This window comes from Pyrus communis, chromosome 7, assembly GCF_041283825.1.
Source record: "Pyrus communis isolate YQ-2024b chromosome 7, ASM4128382v1, whole genome shotgun sequence".
In the NCBI taxonomy this organism is placed as follows: domain Eukaryota; kingdom Viridiplantae; phylum Streptophyta; class Magnoliopsida; order Rosales; family Rosaceae; genus Pyrus; species Pyrus communis.
Window position 1 is genome coordinate 7,790,599 of NC_142571.1, and position 19,540 is coordinate 7,810,138.

Below are 19,540 nucleotides of genomic sequence, written 5' to 3' on the forward strand. Positions count from 1 at the left end.
GTATGATACGAAAACGATATGAACACAGAAAATACCACACGAATACCAGGTCTAGTTAGAAGAGGCCAAAAACAAAAGGATGCTATATGTCGATTTAATCCAGCTAAAATATTAATATTGCTAAACTCATCAATATTAAAACGGATGTTGCTACTTTATTACTCTTCATTTGTCCCTTCGCTACTTAATAAAAAAAAAAAAAAAAAAGAGTTGTTTTTAGTTTGCCAAAAAATTTAAAAAGAGTTGTTTGAGTTTCGAAGAGTCCGAAGAGAGATACCGAGTAGAAAAGAAAGAAAGAAAGAAAGAAAGAACGAAAGAGGAGGCAACAATGGCAGCAGCAAAGATAGTACTATCGACGTTGTTGGGTGGATTTGTGATATTGTTTTTGTTTCTCTACGAGACTTTGGTTTTAAAGCAAAGGAGGCAGATATCAAAGCTTGAAAAGCAAGGAATCAGAGGGCCTCCCTCTTCATCAATTATCTTTGGAAATATCCCGGACATGAAAAGGTTCAAGCTCGAGGTGATGAAGAAGTCAACAGCTGCAGAACCCAGTAGTAGTCCGATCTCGAAAGACCATCGTGTTTCCATTAGTCATGAATGGCATTCGACCCTCTTCCCTCATCTGGTGCAATGGCGAAACGAATATGGTAAATCCCATTTCCGTAAATATCTTAAAGTTTGCACTCTCAAATGTTGGTTATTGGTCCGAGAAAATCGGAATACTCCTTTAAAACTTTGACTCAATTTGAGCTTTGGTCATTAACTAAAAATCCATGAGTATTAGTGTACGAGCTTGTAACAATGGGAGGCAATGGTTCTTTTGAGAAACATCGTTAGAACTGTTGTCCACAATAATGGATTTAAAGGGGCTAAATAAGGGACGAAAGTTCTAACCAAGTTATCCAAAAAGACCATTGCTCCACATTGTGGTAAATTAGGAGCCAATACTTTTTAGTTCAGGACCAATGTCCCAATGCACCTACAGTTCAAGACCAATGCTCAATATGGTTTGTAAGAAAGAAAAGAATGAAAAATTGGAGAATCTGCTCTTCACAGCTTTCGGGAGTGAGCAATGCTTTTCATTAATCTTGGAGGTAACTCTCCAATCGTACACCTTCTAATATGACAATTTTGACTAGAGCAAGTCTCTACCTATTGTAGATATTCATACACGAGACCAGAAAACTAGAGAATGTAGGACAAAAGACTTTGCAACTATCCGATGCACACACATTAATTTGTCAAAGCTCTTATTTATCCTAAGTTACAAGACATTAACAAAGGGGAAGTGTTGTAGAATGAGATTTTTGGAGTGCCAATAACAATTCCATAACAAAAACATTTCAGAGTTTTTAAGGATCAAAAGCAAATATTCTTGTCCAAAATTACAACTTGAAATATAAGAAGTCCTGCTAAAATTAACCAGACATTCTTTTTTCCTTTTCTTTGGACCAAGTAGTAGTACACATATATTTACTTTGATTGTCAGATGGTCATTGAAATATAACAAGTGCTCTTGTAGATGTAATTTGATTTAAAAGAGTGCTCTTCCTTACTAGTATCTTTTTATCCTTCAACAGATAAAAGAAAGCCACCCAAATCTTCATCATTTATGCAAATCCTGTGTATATGTATTGGTTGCAGGGCCAATCTTCATGTATTCAACTGGAATCATTCAACATGTAAGTGTTTCAGATTTGGATACGGTGAAGGAACTTAGCCTGACATATTTGAACTTAGGGAAGCCTGCTTACAAATAGTCTAAGGATCGCAAGCCTCTGTTAGGCCAAGGCATTCTATCTTCAAACGGCCCAATTTGGTCTCACCAAAGGAAGATTATTGCTCCCGAGTTCTACTCCGACAAGGTTAAGGTGAATCACTAAATCTCATACCAGAAGTAATTCTAAATGTAAGATATCACTTGGATGCATGTTTATTTTTATGCATTTTCGCATATTTTATTTATAATCAAATGGATCCAACTTCACTGTTTAATTTCAAGGGTATGGTGGATTTGATGGTGGCCTCTACAACAATGATGGTAGGATCCTGGTAGCACAAAATCGAAAGTAAGGGAGGAAGTTCAGTCTTTAGAGTGGATAATGATTTGAGAAGCTTGTCAGCAGATATCATATCTAGAGTATCCTTTGGAAGTAATTCTTTAAAAGGGGAAGTAGTTTTTTTAAAGCTCAGAACTCTTCAGAAAATCATATTGAATGGAAACATCGGGGTTCCTGGTGCAAGGTGTATATATTTATTACAAGAAATCCAATGTTCATTAGACTACATATTGGCATGATCTCGTCTGTGTGCTAGATCTCATCAGTCGAAGGATCTAGTTCAAATAGTTTTACTATGTACATGAGACATAAATCATGACTATTTCTGCATTCTGCATTCGCCTTGTCATACTCATTTTTCATAATTAAATGTCTCAAAAAAAAATGCTAGATACTTGCCAACGGAAAACAACAGACGGATAGGGAGATTAGAGAAAGAGATCAACTCAATGATATTAGAGGCTGCGAAGCAACGCAGTACTGAAGCTACTCATGAGAAGGACCTTACGCAAATGATACTAGAGGGAGGCAAAAATTATGATGATAACCTATTTTCAGGTTACTCCTGTGATAGTTTTGATAGGGATTTTACTATTTGCAAAAGTAGGGATAAAAATACTTTAAATACTTGGAAAAGTACAAAGTTATCGTAGTATAACAGCTCTAGCAATGTCATTCTCCACAGGGATTGAATGAATAATTTGTATCAAATCAAATCTTAATTAATTACTTAAAACAAAGTTTGAGAAAAAGTTGATTTTTGATTTCAAGTAATAAAAACGAATTTAATAGAAAATAATTAAATAAAGTGATAAAATAAAATAAACTAAAAGAAAATAGTTTTTGAAAATTAAATTGTAAAAGCCTAGGGTTTCACCGTCACCTTAACAGTCCTATGTAGTTCTTACAATTACTTATGAATTACACATGCATATTTTGAAGGTTAGGTTTTCCTAATATATGCCTACTTGGACCCCCAACATAGAGCGTTTATTAAACATGCAAGCCGTGATATTCAGATCAAATCTAGACATGCATGACTCATTAAGTTTTGTGAAACCTTTTGAAAAACTATACAACCCGTAAGACGTGGTATTCATCCTAAGTGAACTTGCACATATTAATCACAAGAAGCCTTCGTTAATTTCAGGGACTGACCTCTGACCAAAATTGCATCAAATTACTTTGATAAAGATCCTAGTGGTAGCTAAGCATTAAGATAAGTACATAGTTTAAACTGGTAATTAATAATTCAAAATCTACATGCATAATATCATAATCTAATTGAAAAGAAACTACATATTCTTGTTGAGACTGGTGGCCTCGTCCTAGCAAACAAGAATTAGTTACTAACAACTATAAAACAAAATATTAATAAAAAATAAGGATAAAAAACACCTTGAAAATAAACTTGAATTCAAAAGCTCTCTAAAGTGTGTGCGCGTTCTCTTCTTTCCCCTCTCCTCTCTCACCAAAAAACCCTAATGGCTAAAAAGCTTTATTTATACTATTAGAATATAAAACCCTACCTAGAAAAGGTCTTAGAATAAAACTAGGAAACCAAATAAATTAAAATAAATTAGGAAACATAATCCTAAATTGACTAGTAAAATTCTCCCAAAATCTGCACAGCCTCAAAACAACGACGCTTCTGGATCTTCAAGACTCCAAAACAGGCCCAAAATGGCTAGCATTAAAGCTTAAGATGTCCCGAACATAATTGTAGGAGGCCTCGAACCCAAAAGACATCATCTTGGACGTCAAAAAGCCCAAAGAAGCCCAAAATGTTAGCACTGCACGCTGCTCCTTTATTTGATCGCCATAAATAATCTGCTTGGTAGAAAATTATGAAACTTTGACATGATAAAGTCAATAAACTCACAAACATCATCCAATTGGAATCACTTCAAAATTCATCCGTTTCATCACGTTTTGCACCAGAGGAAGCTTGAATGTCCTACATTAAGAATATGAATCAAAGTACAAAAAATTCTCACAAAATAACCAATAAATTAATACTAAGAATAGGGTAAAATATATAGTATAAAATCGACTCATCAAGTTTCATAGTGGATAATTGCAAAAGTATTTACTTTGCTGGCCACGAAACCACTGCCGTCACAGCATCATGGAGCTTGAGGTTGTTAGCTACACATCCAGAGTGGCAAGCTCGTGTCCGTGCTGAGGTGCTTGAAATTTTCAGGGATGGTATTCACCATGATGCTGATATGTTTCGAAGCATGAAAACTGTATGTTACTTTACACACACAATAAATCTTCATGTATTTTGCTCAATGCAGATGCTCTGTTGACGTCCTGTTTCAAACTATTTTCGCAGTGCTGCTAAATGCGCTCTTTATGGGTTTGATATAAAAATAGATAAAAGTTGGGTGACTTTAGCTCAAGTGCTTCTTGAAGAAGCACATGCTAGGTGCTTCTTGAAGAAGCATAGTTTTAGGCAGTGAATATGTGTTGAATATTAGTCAAAAAATGTTTAGGACAGTACTTGCACTACAAGAAAAATGGCCTATGGATACAAAATTGAGGACACAATTAATTATTTTGTGGGTAACTAACCAATTTTACACACAAAAAAAATTGTATTTGTTTCCTTTGTATAAAGGCACTAATTAATGTGCCCATTCTTCTACAAATTTGGCACAAATATATTTTCAAGACATCATTATAAAAATAATGGACTCAAATTATCATTTGTGCCAACATTTTACTTCTAAAGACACAATTATTTATTTTTTATTATTTTTCAAATACTTAAGGCCCACACATACCCCACTTTCTCTGCATTTCTGTCTCTCTCAGTTAACCCACCCACACCCCACTTTCTCTGCATTTCTGTCTCTCTCAGTTAACCCACCCACACCCCACTTTCCTCCTTAACCCACCCACACGCCACACCCCACTTCCCTCTCTCTCCCTTTAACCCCTCCCTCTGTCTCTCTACCCAAATTCTCTCTATCTCAACCAAACAAAATCTATGCATCTCTCTCTACCACTCTCACTTCTCTCAGATCTGAGATTTTCTTTCGTTTTTTTCTTGGAAAAACACCTGTACATCAGATTTGAGAAACACCAACGCCTCCGCATCTCTCTCTATCTCAATCGATCCGTCTCTCCCTCTCGTTGCATCTCACGCTCAGATCCCAACTGTCTGTCGTTTGAGAAAGAACTTGAAGAAATGCAAGAGAAGCTTCAGGCAACGAGGCTTTAGAAGGAGAAACCGAGAAGCTCCTTAATAAGGAGGAGATCTTGAAGTTCAAGAAGGAAGAGCTCCAAACAAAGGGCCAAGAGCAAGACAAGCTTCAGATGGAGTTGAAGAAGCTGCAGGACTTCAAACTCGTCGAGTCAGTTAAGTCTGAGATCGGATCTAAGATTCTGAGGAAGCACCATCGTCTTCACTATTCCTCAGATCAATGCCATAAGGAGGTAGTTGTTTTATATTTTTCCTAATTAGCAATCAAGTTTTCCTTTTTTTTTGTTTACTTTTTCAAATTTATCGTAATTTTTTGGGATTCCACAGTATTTGGAGGCAAAGGGGTTTAGATGGTTTAGGGGTTCGTTTTTGACCTTTGATACCTTGTGATCGATCAACTGGAATTTCAAAATTGGATAGTCTGTATTTTTGTTAGCTAGCTGTAGAGTTGTATGATAAGCTTGGAGGTATTTGAGCTCATCTCAGTTAAATTTATACAATTATGTCCTATAATTTTTTAAGTTTTGAAAACCTGAGAGAAACAGAGTTCATTACCCTGTGGTTTTTCACGTGGGATGTAACCCTACCTCTATACTTCTGCAATTTTAAAACATTATCTTATTATGACTTTAAAGTTTTTGTTAATTAATTCTTTTTAATCAAATAATATCTGCATTAGTTTCCTTTCCATATTTCTAGTGTTCTAGAATTTTTAGTTTGTGTGTAATGTTTGAATTGATTGTATTAAAATTGGTTGTGATTTTTTCTTTCTTTTGTATTACAGTACAACAAAGACATAATCTAATCTATAAAGTTGTTTGTTTACATTCTTTGATCAGGAGCTGCTAATCAGTTATTAACACAACTTTATATTGTTGGGTATTTAAGGACTTATCATTGTCGTGATCATCAGTACCTATATGGCTATCTAGCTTGTGGCCTTGCTGGTCTCTCTACCGGTATGGCTATCAGCATTGTCAATGATGTTGGTGTTAGGTAATATCTCTCTTTCTCTTGGAAAGGATTGGCCTTGCTCTTGCTAAGGGTGTAGATATCATATCTCTTCAATTGTTTCTTAATTTATTTTTTGCACTTGCTCCTTTGATCAATTATTTAGCTACATATATCAGAGTCATGATATGATGTGCATTTTCAGGTGAACATTTTCAGTATTATTTTAGATAGTATACAATACCAAATAATGTATTGAAATTTGATATTCTGAACTGAATTCGTCAGATTGTAAATCAGCATGAAGCTACAAGTAGCAACATTGTCAGGCACAAGGAGTTTAATCTTCAAACACTTGGAATTGGTGGCTTAGGTGCTGGGTTTGCAGATATATTTCGAAGAGCTTTTGTATCCCATGTTTTCCCTCCTCACGTGACAAATAAGTAAGATAACTGATTCTTCTAGTTGCGCTGATATCTTTTTGGTATAACTTTATACCACACTCCTTTTTGGAAAGACATTGAACCATGTCGAATCATGATTTAACACATCATTTTGATGCTAGTACATTATTTTAACAAAGCTATTTGAGCATGTCTGAATGATTTTGGATATGCAACTTATCCTTAGAGATAAGTTAGCTATTATCTGCATTGGTGATTGATGAGATTTCTGTTTTTGTGAACTGTGCTAGATTGTTAATGGCCCTGAAGTTTTGAGCAAGTTGGTGAAACTAAGAAAAATGTTAGGAATCTATTTGCTGATGCTGAGAATGATCAAAGGGCTTGCGGTAAGGGAAATATATACATGTCAAGTGCACTTAGGCTGGTTTTTCAATAATTTCTAATCTCATTATGTCCTTAATTCCCCTGGAGACCAGAGTGGTTTGCATGCGATAATCTTTGATGAAATGGATGCTATTTGTAAGGTATAAATATTTCCTAGTCTATGCTTTTTACTAAGATTCTTATTCAACTACGATTTATTTTCAATTCAGAAAAAGTTGTGGGACTCTCAGTTTAAGCAAGAGAATGTGGTTTAAGTGAGCTTCATTGCACGAAGAACTTAGGTCCATCGGCTGCAGTGTTGTGGGGGAGGATAGGATTCTGAAGGACTTGGTTGTAAATAACTGAAATACGTGTATATTGTGGGATTTGTTGATTTAAAAGAAAATTCAATTTTTCTACATTAATAATTTTTTTTTAAATAGAACCTATTGGGCACGATTTGAAAATTGTGCACGTATGATCCTGTCACCTGACAATTTGACATGGTTGTCAGAATTAAGACACAAATAGGCTGTTATATGTGCTGAACTCTTTGAGCACAAATAGCGATATTGTGTGCTATCAGCAATGGTGACGCCCATAGAGGGCACAGACATAAAGATAGTAGCTGCACTGTTGCTATTGGTCTATGAGCACAATTGTTGGTGCTTTTTGATCTCAAAGGGCACAGATAATTTATTGTGTGCAGTGCTCATTTTTTTTGTAGTGTTGGTTACTGACTAATCAGTACCAAAGTACTTTACAAATGTTTATAGGGACAATAGTTTTAGTAATAAATGCAATACTCAATAAAACATATATACTTAGGTAATGAAAGCAGTATGTTACTATACGTGTACAAATTCATAATAAGTTTTTATTGAGGCGATCGCTTGAGTCTATTGGCTACCAAGTACTGATTTCATTTTAAACCCATTTATATATGTTGGCAGTTGAATATGGTGATTCAAGAAACCAGGTGGATGACTTCTTTTATGGAGCACATCCAAGTGGCAGTTTTGTAAAATCAAATATTTTGGTAGTATTGGAGATGTGACACCCTACTCCTTTTTGAACCTAATTATTTGTTTCAAAATGTGAACTATGGTTATGAGCCATTTCTGGTGACGGATTAACAATTCGAAGCAAGCAAGTCAGCTAGTCAAGATAATTTTGTTTATTTTTTTAAAGGTGCATTTTGTTATTGATATGTTATGGACACGTAATCGTTATTATATATGATGGCTCATAACTTTTTTTTTATTTTTTAATTTTTTTTATTTTATACAAATGATATTCTACTTTAAATTATTCTAAATTGTAGAAATAAAGATTCAAACTCGAGTATAGTTAGACGTATATTCTCTCTAACCAATGTAGTCACATTCGTAGCTTTTCGTTTTTTTATACGCTTTAGTAAAAAAATCTAATTGTCTATAGTCTCATATTTACATTCAAATTATTTTGTTTAAAGACTCATATTTACAACGAGTTTCTAAGTAAAATGTAATTATCAATCCGAAAAGATTTAAGCTTCACAACATCGTAGTTCCCAAGGGAACGAACATTCAGATTCCAGTCCCAATATTGCAGCAACTGCCTGATGTCTGGGGCCCTGACGCCCTTCAATTCAATCCGAAAAGATTTAAGCATGGAATCGTTGCTACCTGCAAGTCTCCTGAGGCTTATCTGCCACTTGGATTTGGTCCTTGGATTTGTGTTGGCAAAAACTTAGCAATGACAGAATTGAAGGTGATTCTGTCTCTTATTCTTTCCAAGTTTTGCTTCTCAATCTCCCCGGCATACCAGCACTCGCCAGCTTGTAGGTTGGTCATTGAACCTGAGCACGGAGTAATTCTCCATCTTAAGAGAGTGTGACAGCAGTTGTGTTTCTGTAGAGGGTGTAATCGCATGTTAGACGGCTGATTTATCGTAGGGCTTATAGATTGGCAGTTATTACACCTGTACACTGTAAACATTAAAACAAAAAGTTGTCTAGACGTCTTTCAATTTGGATGAATTTAAGTTATTAAGTTTTTACTTTATTTTGGTGTATGTTCTATGTTTCGTTGGCAGAATAATAACGGAAGTTGTTCAGTGAAAAGGCTTGTTTTGTTCATCATCTAGGTAAGATGTCCTTCTATCGGCTTGCAATTATAAGGAAAGAAATTATAAGATCATAAGATTACACGCATTCATAAGGATCATAGGTTAGGTAAGTTTAGAAGGGTCACAATAATTTTATATGCGAGGAAAGTATGATATCTCTAAGAGGTGCCACATGCCGAAGTATGTTGGCAACGACAGGTTTTATATTTTTTTACCAACACCCAAAAAAAGTGGAGACTAAACATGTCACTGTACCAAATAGTCATCGGAGGTAGGATTTCCTTGTAAAACATCTATCTGATCATAGGTTGCATGCGTTTACGAGGGTCATAGGTTACAAGAACTACTAAGAATCATACGTATACATGAGCCTTGGAGGATAATACTCATGTGTTTAAGCGATGAAATATGAAATGGTTGTGGTAACCTTGTTAAAAATCAATTTTACATGTATGGATTTGACCGACCTAACAAATAAGTATTTCTTAAGTCCAATAATTCAGATTCCAATTCTATATATATTTGAACAAACTTGAATGTACATGGGATAATCCATTAGTGAGAAGAGCTCTGTGATCTCATATAGTTAATTAGTGTTTGTGCTTTCAAACCCCAGAGGGTGCTACTTAACAATCATAAAACAAACAAATGGTTGTTAGATATAAGGAATATCAGAAGACCCCAAGCAAGTAAAAGATAACACAAGTAGTCCAATTCTTTTAAATACAATAATATTATGTATTGCTAAAACAAAGAAGGAAGGAAGAAAGAAGAAAGAAATAATGGCAGCAGCAAGGATGACAGTATATATCAGTGTTTCTAGGTGGGCTTTTGCTATTGATGTTATACATTTATGATTCTTTGGTTTTAAAGCCAAAGAGGCTAAGATCAAAGCTTGGGAAGCAAGGAATCAGAGAGGGCCTTCTCCTTCATCAATTCTCTTTGGAAATATCATCTATTTAGTCAAATAATTTTGTAGGTACCAAACTCCAATGAAAAAAGCTAAACTCTGCACATGAATGCAGTATGCATTCCACTAATATATATAGATTATGAAAACTGATTTCTTTTCTACCAAAATGATATGAACTTCATTTTAAACTCATTACGAATATGTTGACGGTTGAATATTTTGATTCAAGAAACTTTGCGCCTGTATCCACCAGCAGCATTTGTTGTAAGGCAAGCCTTTGACGACATTGAGCTCAACAACATTGTAATTCCGAAAGGAACAAACATTCAGATTCCAATTCAGATTCCGGTCTCAATACTGCAGTAACAGCCTGAAATCTGCGGCTCTGATGCCCTCGAATTCAATCCGAAAAGATTTCAGCATGGAATTCTTGGGGCTTACAAGTATCCCCAGGTTTATATGCCATTTGGATTTGGTCCTAGGATTTGTTTTGGGCAACACTTTGCCGTGACAGAGTTGAAGGTGATTCTGTCTCTTATTCTATCCAAGTTTTGCTTCTCACTCTCGCTTGCATACAAACACCGCCCAGTTTTCAGGTTGGTTATTGAACCTGAACATGGAGTAATCTCCATGTGAGGAGAGTGCGACAGTAGTTGTGTTATTGCAGCAGTGTAATTGTGTGTTTTTATGGGTAGGGCAGATAGATTTGCAACACCTGTGTTTCAATGTGTACATTGAAAGAAAATGTAATCTAGATGTGTCTCTTTTTGGATGTAATTTGCAATGTGTAATTGTGTAAGTTTTAAATTTTTCTTAGAGCTGATTTTCACACAAAATTTTTTGTTTTTTACACACCCTTTTTAATCTCTGTTATTGGATTGAATAAATCAAATAAAAACAACTGGCATGATCTAAAAATGGTTAGCGTGACAAGCTAATAAGCTTAAATGAATCAACTTTATATATGAACTTTATCCAACTAATGAGTTAATATTTCTGAAGTCCAATTATACAAACAAGTTGTTAGTGAAAGGAGGGTGGTGATCGTACTTTATCAGTTTATTTGTCCTTTCCAAACCTTACCAAAATAATTAGATGCTAAACTGTAAGGAACAATTAGAAGAGGCCAAAAGCAGAAAGATGCTAATACTATTCATCTAGTTTTATTATGGTAATTGTAATTGGTTCTCTAAAATTCTCATTTTCCACTAACATTTCAACTAATAAAATTTATGTTTCAACATTTTTAACCATTTAAAGATCTATTTTAATAAGAAATAACATTTGACAATTCGGTTAAAAAAACATAAAATTTGACATAAGACTTCAGTTGCCACGTCATCCATTAATTTTAATTTGATTATTCTAATTTGATGTTTCCTTTAAGATGGTCTCAAGTTTCAGTTATTTGGCACCTCTCTCTCTCTCTTTGTTTCTCTCTCATTTTAGAAAATATCATCATTTATTATTTACATATAATAGTGAAAATTGTTTTTTTTTTTTTTTTTTTTTTTTTTTTTTTTTTTTTTGAGAAAGTTCAAGATTCATTGATTCGTAAAATCGAAACACTTACATATCAAAGGATAGGGTGCCCAACAGTGGGCCTTGATAAACACTTAGCTGGGGATTTCAACCCGATCTGAGAGAAAAAGAGCGTCCTGTACCAAATTCAAAGCTGCAATAACCAAACTTGCATCACCTTCAAACTCAACCATATTGGCTTCCCATTTTTGAGTAAACAGCACCGCCGCCCATGCTGCTTCCATCTCTGCGTGCAGGGGTGAGGTCACTCCAAGAATTTGCATAGCCATTGCCGCCACAAACTCACCCAAATGGTCACGAACAATAACTTCCACCCCGCCGATTCCTTCATTCTCCACCCAGGGCCCATTGAAATTACATTTAAGCCAATGATTCACCGGTTTCTTCCACTTCTGCACCTCACGAGAGCTTATGAATTTCTTCCCATGCCATTTCTTGAACTCATGTAGCCAAGCCGTTGTCCTATATTGAATTTCCATGGTGGCATGACCTTCCCAGTCCATACGAATGCATTTCTTTCCTTCCAGATACTCTAGACAGTCATTAGCAATAAGTCAAAACTTTCTCGTGCCAAAGAAGATGCCTTGTTTGCCAACCAATCATTCCAACCATCTTGTCGTCGATCTCTCCCCTTGAGTCCCAACGGACTCGCAAACCACACTGCAGCAGCCATGAGACAGTATCTCATGATGTGTTCAATGGTTTCTTCCTCTTCATTACAAAATAAACATGTTGGCGTGATACACCTCTTGAAAAGATTAACTCTTCTAGATAAAGCATTCGAACAACTTCGCCAAACACAAATCTTAACTTTACCCGGCACGCAAGCCCTCCAAAGAAACTTTGTCTCTAGTACCATTGATGTCATGCCTCGATCCCAACATACATCTGGATCGACACGTGATGTCACCAAGTACCCGTATATCTAACATACCCCGCCTTCGGGATATGGACAAAGCACAACTCAAGATTCGAATTACGTAGTAATTTTCGCATACTTTATGGTTGCATTTAACCTCCTCGTTAGATTGCCTTCATACCCTCAGACGGGATCAAGCCATTCGTAGTTCACCATTTGTTAAACTTTGAACTTCTCGTAAAACACTTCCTAGCAGAAAACATAAGAGTTCCACACTACAGTCATCTTGCCATTCACACACACACACACACACACACACACATGCTTTCCAACACCATTCCATAATCACATTAATTAATAACTCATACAATACACCAAAATGCAGGGCTAGAGCAACACAGTTCAGCCGAAGCCTACATCTCTAAAGCTTTCTCAATTTAGACTGAATCCAACGAATCAATGAAGTCAAGGAATGTGATTTCAGACCACTCAACGAAATCCAACGACATTGGGTTCCGGACCACTCAATGAAACCAAAATTATTCTATCCAATAAAGCATGGGTGTGCAAAGCTGTGGAAAGACAGCAGAGCATGGGTGTGTGCAAAGCTGTCTTTCATGTGTTTGAAAGGCAGAGCTGGGGGATCCCATCCGAACCCCATATATTATTGTATCCACAATAAAAAACAGGAGCTCCTTCTTGGGGGATGCCCATGAGCCTCTTGGACCAGATACAAAGACTTGCCTTGTATACATTTTGAGGAGGACGGAAGACTCACGGGAGAAGGCTGTTCTTGGAGAAGTTCTACATTAGGATTGCTTCAAGGGTTTTCCTCTCTTGAATCTCCACTCATGTTGTGTATTTTTGTTTTAATTTCTGTGAACACAATGTGTAACTAAGTTCATTTATGGAGATTTCGATGTAGCTTTGCAAAACTACTCTATGTTATTAAGTTAAAGTATTCAATTACCAATCTGTGTTCGTATTTCATTCACCGGTTTTATAGTCTAATTTGTTTGATAATCTTAATATTTGATCACCATTAGGGCTACTTATGAACTATTTGATCGAGGTTGTAGTAAACATTATGCTCAATCTTGGTAGACATGTGAATGAATGAAGAGACTGCTATGCGTACATCTTGCCATGTGATTTCTTTGGTTCTTTGAAGTTTTCTTGTTCTTAATGGATTCTTATTTAGTAATCTAAGTTGAATATCACAACTAGGTTGCAGATTAAGAGTGCTTGATCACAACCACACATCAAATGGATGATCATAAATGTGTAAAACGAACCCTAGTTGCAGATTGGAGAGTTGAATGCGTTTTGACTTAATTTTCATGGAATTGGCTTGTAATGGTGAAATCGATATCCCTAGTTCTATTCCCATCGTTTCCGAATCATTCTATTGTTCATATTTACATTCTCTTGCATTTTAAGTTACTTTACTTTTCAAATCAAAATCCGAACTCAGCTTGTTAGTTTCATTGTTTAGTTAGGATTTACATAAAGCTCGTAATTCATAGAGGTCTAATCAGTCCCTGTGGTTTCAAAGAGGATTTCATGGAAGATTAATATTAAAGTGGATAATGATAGAGATTATGCACCGGAGCGGTTTTGAGGCGTGGTGGTATTGCGATGGTCGATGACCGAAGCAGGGAACTAGGTGTCGGTATGGCGTGGTTTTTGAGGGTTTTGGTATGTTTGAGATGGGGTTTTGGGGGGGGGGGGGGGGTGGTGATATTGGGCTGAGGGTTTGGGGGTGTATTTGGCAGTTTGGCTGGGGTGTAAAGAGATGATGAGAACAAATTCACGTCAGGGAGAATGACACCCATCCTCCATTGTTGTAACTAACTATGGTCTTAATAATAATTGCTTTTCAAAATTATATATCTTTTTTAAATCTAACAAAAAAATATGTAGGGTTGTTTAGGGAATATTGGTGGGTGAGGAATTGTTTATGTGTTTTTTAACTTTTTATGGAGGGTGGGAATATAAGGTGGGGGTATAACACCAGTCTATAAGAAACTATCAGATGCATGTTTCCCGGTATTTCTTTTTGGTCAATGAACACTAAAAAAATAAAATAGAGAAATTATTCAAGGATGTGGAGTACAAACATTCCCTATGCTTTTCTATAAAGACATCTTCAAGCTCTCTCTTTCTGGCAAACTTCTTCCTCCTAATTAATTTTCTACCTTAGCACTCTAGAGCACCAAACTATGGTGATTTTTCTTTCAAAGTTTCGGAGAATAGTAACCACCTACAGAAGAAGTCTCCATCCCATTAGACATGGAATATTATTCAGTTGTAATATCCATTCACTGGTAGAAATCACCTCAAGAAAAATCATCAAACCATCATCTCCAACTCCTCATCACAATAGATTTCTTAAGCTCTCTCTTCTGGACCAACTTATTCCTCCTACTTTAACTGCAACTATCATATGGTTATACAAAAACCCCAACGGTTCTAATTTTGCTGCCGAAACTTCAGAGACAAAATCTGAACGGTTGCAAGAGTCTTTATCAAAAGCTTTAGTTCACTTCTATCCACTGGCTGGCCGGCTCAAAAGCCCTGCATTGGTGGAGTGCAACGATGAAGGGGCTCATTTTCTTGAAGCCCAGGTTAACTGCCAGCTTTCAGACTTTCTCAAACAACCTGATATCAAATTACTCACCAACTTTATCCCCGACAATGATCCTAAAACCGCCCAAGAAGCCTTGGGATCTGTACTTTTGTTTATTCAAATCAGCGTTTTCAACTGTGGAGGAATTGTTGTTGCTGCATCACCTTCACACAAGCTTGCAGATGGAACATCACTCCACACATTCATGCGAACATGGGCAGCGATAAATTGCGAAGATAGAGTGCTCGGAGCTCAATTGGTGCCACCGGAGTTTACTGGAGGGTCTTTGTTGCCTCCTAGAGAGTTGTCCTTGCCATCCATCAACGCCGGAATGGAAATCCAAAGTTTAACTACAAGAAGGCTTGTATTCGATATTTCGAAGATAGCCAGCCTCAAGTCTAATAATGGGGGTGTGGTCCAGACCTTCATCCCATCAAACATAAATCTAGTTTTGGCTATCATATTGAAATGTTCTATTGCTGCTTCCCGTCATTTCAAGCCTGAGAGTTGGATGAGACCAATGGTGCTGACCCAGATGATAAGCTTGCGAAGAAGTATTGTCCCGGAGATACTGGAAAATGTCATGGGGAATTGGTTTTGGTCACATCCATTGTTATTCAAAGAAAATGAGACCGAACTACACGAGTTAGTGAGCAAAATGATGCAAGGATTGACAGACTTTCGGGCCAAGAAGGCCAACAGATTTAAAGGCGAGGAGGGATTCTTGGTGGTATCTGAGTCTCAGAGAGAAAGGGCGGATCTTTATAAGAGAAATAAGGGCTTATATGGATTTTGGGCCACGAGTCTGTGCAAGCTTCCTCTGTATGAAATCGATTTTGGTTGGGGGAAACCTGCGTGGGTCACCAGCCCAGGTGTCAGAAAGAACCTAATTCTGTTGGCTGACACAAAACAGCAAGATGGTATCGAAGCGTGGGTGACCTTGGATCAACAAGAAATGGCCATATTTGAATCTGATCCGGAGCTTCTTGCATTTGGTTCCGTGAACCCCAGCATTTCCCTTGGTTAAACACTGATAGATACATCGATTCTCACTCCAGTATGTTGATTGATATCTTCCAAGTTTTCAATAAAGCTATCCCCTTTGTTATTAAAAAAAACAAAAAAGGGATTCAAATGCAAATCCAAATGCAAATCAATTTGGAAACAGTGATGTGGAGTATTGTAGTTTTCTGTTGGTTCATTTTTAATATTAAATAAATTAAATTGGTTATAATTGTCATTATTTGGTTGTTAGAGGGAAAGTAAGTTTTTTTATTATTTGTGGTTGGTGGAAAATAGAAATGGAGTCTTCAGCCTTTCATTTTTTGTAACTCTTGGAGTCTTCAGCCTTTCATTATTTGTGGTTTGTTAGATCTTTCCCTCTTTTTATTTATTTATTATCCCACTATCAAATTCTAACAACTACAATCTTTATACCTCCATACTTTCTATCTTTTACTTGTATTGCCAAAGAAGGGTGTTCTTTGGTGGAGCTTTGGACTCTTCTATTTTTTGTGCAAAAAGGTTTGAGTCAAACACAATTTAGTTGGACTGCTATATTCTAGAGGGAACAAGTCAAAAGGTATACTGCTGCACCGATTTGTGAACTTTTGTAAAACCGCAGTGGGCTTGAATATCTTTAAAGAGAGTGAGATACCCCACACCTTAGCCTATTTGTTTACGTGCTTCTTAGAATTTTCTTGTAATTTCCCAACATTTCCTCTTGATAATCAGGTAAAAGTGTTGTTCATATAGTTGATCCATTTAGAATAGTCGTTGGAAAACAATTTGAAATATTGTAAGAACTAAGTAAGAGTGTACAACTTGCTATATTTTCACTAAGGATTGTGAAAATCACCTTCAACGTTTGATGGAAAAGCTCCTATTTTCTTCTTTACCGTGTGTTTAATTAATTCATGATCTTAGTGTAAAATACGACTTTTTTGGAATATTTATACGACCTTATTGAAATATGAAAACATATATTGTCCACAATATAAATGAAAGTATGATCAATTTCAACACGCTTATTTATTATGATCCATTGTTATAAAACCATCATCTCCAACTCCTCATCACAATAGAATTCTTAAGCTCTCTCTTCTGGACAAACTTGTTCCTTCTACTTTAAGTGCAACTATCTTATGGTTATACAAAAACCCCCACGGTTTTAATTTTGCTTCCGAAACTTCAGAGACTACAAAGTTTGTGTTAGTGTTTTTAGGTTTTAAATCATAAAACAGGAAATTTATTTTTTAAGAAATGAAGTATGAGGGAACTGAGAATTGGAGGAGTTCGTTGCTCATTGGATTCTATTGCATAATCATTCACACGAGTGTGTTATTTTACAAAGGACAAAAGTGACCGTTGTGACTCCACACGAGCCAACGGGAAAAAAAAGTACCCCACGTGAGCTAAACATGACTCACTTAAACAATTTAACTAAAATGACAGGTGGCAAAATACAAGGCAATGGGATATTCTAATCTTAGCCATACATTGAACTAAGAACATTACATTCCTTGAGAACAAATTCAAATAAAACCAGAAGAAACCTTCAACTCCAAGCAATGTGATATGCGGACAAGTTTATTCTTCAACACTCCCTTCTAAGGTTGTTGCAGATTTGACTCCAAGCATGCTCTTGAGCATATAAGAACTGTTATTTGGAAAAACTTTTGTAAAGATATCAACCAATTATTCCTCGGACTTGTAGAAAACAAGATTGAATATGCTGTTTTGCAAGGTATCCCGGATGTAATGGTATTATGTGATATTGATCTTTGATGGAAGACATGATTCTTTGTCATTGCAATGGTAGATGTGTTGTCATAGTACAAGGCAGTTGCATTGGTTTTTTCTTCTCTAATATCCTTAAGAACAAACCTTAGCCAAACTGCCTAAGTTGTAGCTTCTGAAGCACTAACATACTCAGCTTCAGCAATTGACAATGCAACATTGTGTTGCTTCACAAATGCATAACAGAAATTCCATTGCCAAACGTTATATCAGGCCTTGTTGCAGTAAGATCTAACAAACTCCTAACAATTTGCCTATATATTGCTTTAACTGCAAGTTCACTCGCATCATCATTCTTTAGCTTCTCATTCGCTGCTAAAGGAATACTCACATGTTTGCAATCTTTCAAACCAAACTTTTCAAGAAGAGCCAATGCATATTTCTTTTGATTTATGAAGATTTCCTTGCTCAAATTGAATGATTATCATTCCTAGGAAGTGATATACCAATCCAAGGTCTGTCATCTCATAAATTTTCATCACGTTAGCATTGAATTCATCGATCAGTTCATACTACTTCCAGTATACACAACGCCATCAACCTAGATGGAGACAATGAGTTATTACCTCCTTGTTTGAATTTGATGTACAAAGTGGCATCATTAGGACTTATTTGAAAGCCACATTTAAGCAAGTACGGGTTGATCTCTTCATACCAAGCTCTAGGAGACCTTGCACAATTTATGTTCAGAACTTGGAACAATGAATCCTTCAGGATGATCCACATAATTTCTTCATTTAGCTTTCCTTTTAAGAAGGTTGACTTAACATTAAGTTGATATAATTTCCAATCTGAGCTACAAGTGCAATGAGGGTCCTTATAGTGTCTAGTCTAATAAAAGGAGAAAAAGTCGCATCGTAATCCACTTTGGCTTTTGAGACTAACTGCATACCGCACAGTCGCACACGATACTACATTGAGGGAAAATATTTTGATGGAGATTCACCACCGTTGTCGTTCATGTATGGAGGAGATGGAGAAGCTTGGAGACGAAGACTTTACAAGGAAACCTCATTATCTCAAAAGGACTGGACACCAGTACATGTTTTGCACAAGGTGTCTAGCAATAAGAGAATGGGTGATGTGGTATCTCAACGAGATTTCAAACACTCAAACCACATGATGAACATATGGGCGAGTGTTTGAATGAAGAACCACCGCCATCACTGTCAGCAAACATCAGATGAGGAATAAAGTAGCAAAGGAGGAGCCCTTCATCGGGTCCCCACGCCTCGTGCAGATCCAACCTTTCCGTATAAACCACATGGAAGCCTTATGAGGGGATGGATGTTATAGGACAAGTTGCAAGAACTCAGAAAAGGATTAAAAGTTAGGCGAATAAGGCATATGCATCATGGCGGAAAATGGGAAGGGTTTGAAGGAAACCGCTGCTTGATGAGGCTATATAAAGGAAAACACCAAGAGATATCACCGTTGAAATTGAAGAGATGCGTATCTCGGGGTCGATATACACGAAGATTGATGATAATTAATTAAACGTGTGGAAAAAGTTACCACATAAAACGAAGGCGTTCGTCATCATTACAGTGTATCTTTTTTCATAATTCCAAAGATTATGCGATGGTAATCAAAGTGACTCAACTACCCAGCTTTAAATGATGATCCAGACTTGATTGTAGGAATTAGAACAGCAAATGGTACGTATTCCAGCTTACTTCGAAATGCATGGTCTTAAGTAA

At 36.4% G+C, this 19,540-nt stretch overlaps 1 long non-coding RNA gene and 2 pseudogenes across 3 annotated transcripts; all 3 read left to right on the plus strand.

The window, feature by feature from the left end:
- Positions 1-328: 328 nt before the first annotated feature.
- Positions 329-10,664, plus strand: LOC137734206 (cytochrome P450 714C2-like; annotated as a pseudogene).
- LOC137718821 (uncharacterized) lies at positions 4,975-7,408 on the plus strand. 2 transcript variants are annotated; one of them, XR_015964790.1, is made up of 5 exons: positions 4,975-5,504; positions 6,111-6,267; positions 6,511-6,665; positions 6,917-7,012; positions 7,220-7,408. It is a non-coding gene; the product is annotated as an uncharacterized LOC137718821 (long non-coding RNA). The 2 variants fall into 2 exon arrangements; XR_015964789.1 differs by having other exon boundaries at positions 6,160-6,267.
- Positions 10,665-14,465: 3,801 nt separating the features above from the next.
- On the plus strand, positions 14,466-16,166 carry LOC137733446 (cocaine synthase pseudogene; annotated as a pseudogene). Its single transcript, XR_015964020.1, has one exon. The product of XR_015964020.1 is annotated as a cocaine synthase pseudogene (transcript).
- The last annotated feature ends 3,374 nt before the right edge of the window (positions 16,167-19,540 follow it).